Raw genomic sequence first — 6238 nt, 5'->3', positions numbered from 1 at the left:
TAGCTCTTACATTTAGGTCAACTTGCATTTTTAAAACATCACTTTGACCCCTGGTGGGAAATGGGTTCTAGAAAGGGAAGAATAGAGGCAGGGAGATCAGTTAGGAGACTTATGGTAGCAAGAGATGGTGGTGACCTAGAGCGCAATGGAAGAGTGATGGTTGAGTCCCACTGAACAAACACCTGTGGAGAGTCTTCTGCAAGGTAATACCATCTGTTGAGGGTTTATCATGTGCAGGGTGTAGCAGAGGCTGCTGACTGCTTGCACAGGATCCCCGATCCTTCTCTTTACTGTGAGACCCTCAATCCCGCTTATGATGTCACAATGGGTGGATTGAAATATCTGCCCTCACAGATTCCTTTACAGTCAGGGGAGGCCATGAGAAAAGTACTGGCCTGGGCATATAAACAGAAGTCTCACAGAGATTTCTGGGTGGATTTTGGCTTTCCCGATAAAGGCATTACCCCTTCCTTCCTCTTCCTTCCTTCTGAATAGAACATGAGGCTGGAGGCAGAGTGGCCATGTGGTTATTATGACTTAACAAGCATAAAAAAGAAAGCCATAGGCTAAGAAGGACAGAGACAGAAGTTCACAGGAGCCTGGGGACGCTGGCACTATCCTAGTCTCTACACCAGCCCTGCACAGCCTCCCTGGGGACTTCCTAATACGCCAGGAATCCAAACCCTGACTCGGCTAAGCCATGAGAGTTGGAGCTCTAGGACATGTGGCCAAACAGAAGTCTAACTCGCACACAGACACAGTGCTAAGCACCTACATCCCACATTTTTTGGGATCCTCAGAACAACTTTATTAAATATGTACTAGTTGTTCCCATTTTATAGATGATAACGCTGACACTTTCCCACAAAACTCTCTTCCTTATGTGAAACACTGGCTGAATAATAATAAAGCACAGAAAAATCTAAATTCATGATCAATGGCATTAGAAGATCCAGACATCTCATGAATTATATACAAGTAGAAAAAAAAGAAATAATTCAAAAGGAAAATGGCCAAGAATGATCACCTCATTTGTCTGGCAAACTCCTGCTCATCTTACGACCCAGTGGAAATGCACCTCCTCAGTGAGATCTCCTCAGCATCCCCCAGGTCTCAGCATCAAGGCTGTCGTCCTCCCTCCCCACAGGGCTCCCCCTGTAGTAGCATTTGTGCGTTATTGTAACTGATGTGCTTACACGTCTGTCTCCTCTTAAAGGGGAGGACCGGGGTCCTAGTCCTTCACTTCTTTCTACCAGCCAACACAAGCCTGGCACAATGGGTGGAGCGCATGCCTTTGAACTCAACCCAACTACCAAAGGCTTCATTAATAGCATCCAAAGGTGACGCTGATTTTCAGACTGAGATCCTCAGCAAACAATGAGGCGCTGTGAAGCGGTTCTGCGAACACACAACAAATTACAAATGTAGGAGATTAATTATTAGGAGGAATCATGAGAGAGAGAAATTGCAGTAAACTGAAAATTGCAACAATGCAGATCAGGGGCTTCCCTGAACTTCTGTGGAACAACAAGGTCTGCAGAATCTACAGCAAAGGGAGCAGCATCTGCCTCAGTTTGGTTTGATCGTTAAATTCCTGAGCAAGGCTTTCAGCAGCTGCCCTCAGTACGACCAGGGTCATGAGTGCCTTTTTGCTCTTTCCTTTTCTGTTTCTTTTCTTTTTTTTCTTCTCTTTTCTTTGCTTCCTTCCTTCCCCCCTCTCTTTTCTTCCTTCCTTCCTTTCTTTTACGGCAAAGTTTACAAAAAGGAAGATCTGTAAAACTTTAATTTATGACAGGCATTAAAGGTTAGATGAGGGCTCACACTAATCTTGCAGGAACATATATGTGCTGTTTACTGGTGGATTAACAAAGCACAAACCACAAGATTCTCATAGCGCAATGACACCCCAGACATAAGGCAGGAGGGGTCCATGCCTGAGAGGCCGCACTCAGGCCTCCACGTGCTCCTCTGCACGAGGCAAAGTCCACAGAGCCCGTGTCCCTGCTTCCAGCTTCTTGGAACCCTACAATGTCCTACACGAATGGGCCTTTGCGAAGCCCAAAGGATGGCCATGAAGTGGCTACTGGTGGTGTGTGGGAGGGGAACAAAGCTTAAACATGCAGGCGGGGTGTCCCCTGTGTGCTGCCAGGGTCCCTCACTGAGTGCCTGCGGCTGGGAGGAAGAGGGGCCGCAGACCTGTGCTATCTCTCTAACCAGTGCAGAAACCCCAAGCTGAGTAACTACGGCAGAACTCAAACCTGGCCTCCCAATGCTTCCTCCTTTTGTCCAAGAAGGAGGACAGAACATCTGTTATCTAATAGTTTGCTATCCTGACTATAACTTAAAAAATAAGTGGTGGGTAGTGACTAGTACCTAGACCCCTAATTATGCTCTCACCCCAGGTACTAATGTGAAAAATCAGTAAAGACAGAGAGAGCAAATAAAATTGAGAGAGGAAATAACACCTAAAAGACTAACATATTTAAAGCCTGTTGCTCTAAAGTCACAATAAATGTGAGCTCTGGGATGGGAAGGATGTCAGAACCTGTCTAAGAGCCCATGACACAAAATAGATGCTCATTAAATATTTGTGGAGTGAATTAATGAGGACCAAACATGCTCACTCCATGTTCAGTTGGACAACCAACACTGCCCATAAGAAGTACTTGGGGTACCTAGAGGCAAGCTCACCATGACTAGCACCACCTCCCCCCTACACCCCTGCAACCTGGGCTCCTCTGCTGTTAATGGGATCCCTATTCTCTTAACTCCAAGTCTGGTACCTCCAGCAATGTCTCTGAGCTCTCCCCTCATTCTACCTTACCCGTAGCCAATCAGCAGCTGACACCACAAATCCCTAGTCCCTGCTCACCCCCCAAATTCTTGTAGCAATCTCCATTTACCTCCATTAGAGGGAAGTCCATTAAATGTGACAACAATGTACTGTTTGTGCTTTCCCACAGCACTGAGCACAGGGCTTCACAAAGTGGCACTGAGGAAAACGTGTTGACTATTCACTGATGATCCCACTGAGTCTGGGATGCGGCAGAACCTTTTCAAAATAGCATGGCATTCCTGAAGTCCACACTAATACTCTGTGTGAAGAGTGTGGGCTCTGGAGACGGGCTGCCTGGATTTGCATCCCTGCTCTGCGGCTCCCTGCCTGCTCCGTCTTGCACAAATCCATCTCAGCCTCCTCTGGGAAATGGAAATGATATCACCCACCCCATAGGGTCGGGCTGAGAATTGAGTGAGTTCATACATGTAATGGGAAAAGTGCTTCAGAACTGTGTGTGGCCCCGGGCACCTGGATGGCTCAGTTGGTTAAGCCTCTGACTTCAGCTCAGGTCAGATCTCACATTCGTGGGTTCGAGCCCCAAGTCAGGCTCTGTGCTGACAGCTAGCTCAGAGCCTGGAGCCTGCTTCAGATTCTGTATCTCTTTCTCTCTCTGCCCCTCCCCCTCTCATGTTCTGTCTCTCTCTGTATCAAAAATAAGTAAAACATTTAAAAAAATTTAAAAAAGAACTGTGTGTGGCCCATAATAAGCATTAGATACATAAGAACTCATATTTTTTAAATTTTCTTTTAACTTCTCAACAACCTTTGGTAGGTACTGTCGCCCCAGTTTTACAGCTAGGGAAATCAGTGCCTGGTGGACTCCGGCGAAGTGTGAGCATCACACAGCTAGTGTGGTGTAGCACAATCAAAACATGAACTGAAGTCAATCCACCCCAGCCCTGCGGCGACCGACGCCCCCATGGTGACTCAGGGTGGCAGTAAGGATGGTGCAGACACCACACAGGTGCAAACACATCAGCCCAAACCGCCCCGTGGCTTGATTCTCTGGGAATAGGGAAGCATGGCTGTCTTAATTCCTCACATGGCACAGCCCCTGAGTCAGGCCTAGGAATAAATGTGGACTGAATGTTTGCTTCCCGCGATCCTTCGGGTCTGCCCCATCACTTCCTGTGGCAGCAGGAAGGCGCTGTGCCTGGAGTGCCCGGACTGGGTTGCACAACGTGCCCCTTGGGCTATATAAAGAACCACATGGCAGCAGTAGGAAAAGAAATGGGAGGTTTTGCAATGCTTACCATGACAGTTTAGCACTTAATGGTTTTAGCAGCATGAGGCCGGGCTAAGAATCCAGCAGGCACTCAGTAAATACCTGGGAGCTCCCTACTTGATGGAACATTCCCCGCCCTGGACAACTAGCCAGCCACATCAGTGCTGGTAAAAACCACCCCTGTTCCACCCTCTGCCATCTTCCTCCCCACCCATGACAAGTTAAGCCTTTAATCAAAGAGCTGAAGAAAGTGGAAGAAGCTGTTTTTATCCTAAGATGAGGTTTTAAGCTCTCCAAATCTCAAGGCTCTGACATACGGTGGTGTTCCTTTGTGTTAAAAAACTCTTCTGAAGAACATTTGCACTACAAACCCTGTAATGGGCAATCACACCAAGATACCACAGCAGTGACTCCTGAGGCCAAGAAAAAGCACAAATGAGTAGACCACGGAAGAGAGGACTCTAGAATGTATTCGGATCATTCATTGGCTTGATGGGGCGTTCTTAGATTATTTTTAAGTCTTAATTTCATGTCAGGCACTTCAAGGCTATTTTACTATAATCTTACAATTTATTATTTTCAAAGATTTTTGCTAAACATTGAATCCTCTCCAGTTTGGATACTTTGGTAAGTCAAATTCAGCAATTTCTTTAAGGGCAAATCTTCAGGAATAGGCTATCACTGAAGTAATAGTAACCAAAAGCTAAATGAATCCAAATTGAAACGGTAGTATTAAACCAGAAATTTGGTTCAGTTTCTCTACAGTTAAGGGAAATAACTAGAAAAGCTTTATCCCCCTGAGGTCTAGGCTTAGGTGAATTATGCAAATGACAACAAAACAGGCCAACACAAGAGACTTGTTTTTCAAAACAGAATATTTCAAGCTATACATCATAGTTCACCGACAGGTCATGAAATCAACTTAGTAGGTCACGAATAGCATTCTTTTCAAAAAGGAAATAGAATAGATTAGTGTAAAAATAATCAGAGTGCACTGCAGCTGCTAAGTACAGGTTTGCAAAAGTTTTCTTTCAAGTATTTATATGGGTGTGTGTGTGCGTGTGTGTGTGTGTGTGAGATGGTTTGCAATATAAAATGTATGTTTTCCTGGGGGCTGCTATAAAAGGGTTTGAAGGCCCCTAAAGTGTACCTTGCAGTTAACGCATCTTCTGCCCTGTGCGCTATACCGTGCACACCTACAGCTCAGCACACTCAGCAAGTGTGTCGTGAATGCCTTGCAGGAGATTTACCATCCCTGCTCCGGACCCAGCACCATTCACCCTCCCACAGTAAATTTCAATATGGATCAAAATGTAAAGTGTATTAGAGTTAACTCCCAAGTAAGCAAAAAGCTGAATTAACCAGAAAACACCATTGTTCAAGCATAGTAGTTGTTATTTATAATCGCCCTTTGGAAACTTGAAACTGGAAACTACTTCCTTAGCTTTTTTTTCCCCCATCCTGTGCACACACTGATAAGTTATTGCAGGGCAGGGAGCGTTTGGGGAGGATATGAGTTAACACAGAATTTTTCATTCAAGGGGAAAAAAATGTTTGTTTAGAGAAGAAATGTCATGTAAAAACTTATACAGTTTCAAAACTTTTAAGCAGTGTAGGACTTCTGAAGCTTGATGGTGTCTCTTTTCGCATAATTTCCCGGTCTATTTAAATACAGTGGACTTTGATCATTATTTTAAAATGTACTTTCAAGAAAAATTCCACCTCAATTACATCGAATCACTGTCATGAACTTTTTAGAAAGAATTTCTTTGGTCTGTAGCTTAGAACAATACCCAAACTCACTGATCCTAGAAGATTCCTCATTTGTGGGGGCTTTGCTCAAAAAGTTAGAAGTGAAAGTCAGATGGCCGTTAAACTTTTAAATATCACTTTAATGTTTAAAAGTTTAAATCATTTGGGGTACCTTAAGTGCTTTAGAGAAATATCTCGCACAGAATAAGCTCTGAATAAACGCTGATTGAATGACACGTTTACACAGTTAATAAGTGCACAGTAATCAAGCAATTGCATAAAAGATAGCTAAGACTTCTGAGCCTCTGCTGTGTGCCAGGAACGGGGTGAAGCACCGTGCATGTGCTACCCAACTAATCCTTGTGAACTGTGCAAGCAGATACAATGCAGCATTATACCCATTACAGAGATAAATTAACTTT

The sequence above is a fragment of the Suricata suricatta genome, chromosome 11, assembly GCF_006229205.1.
Source record: "Suricata suricatta isolate VVHF042 chromosome 11, meerkat_22Aug2017_6uvM2_HiC, whole genome shotgun sequence".
NCBI lineage: Eukaryota > Metazoa > Chordata > Mammalia > Carnivora > Herpestidae > Suricata > Suricata suricatta.
Note: the sequence above shows the minus strand (reverse complement) of the source record.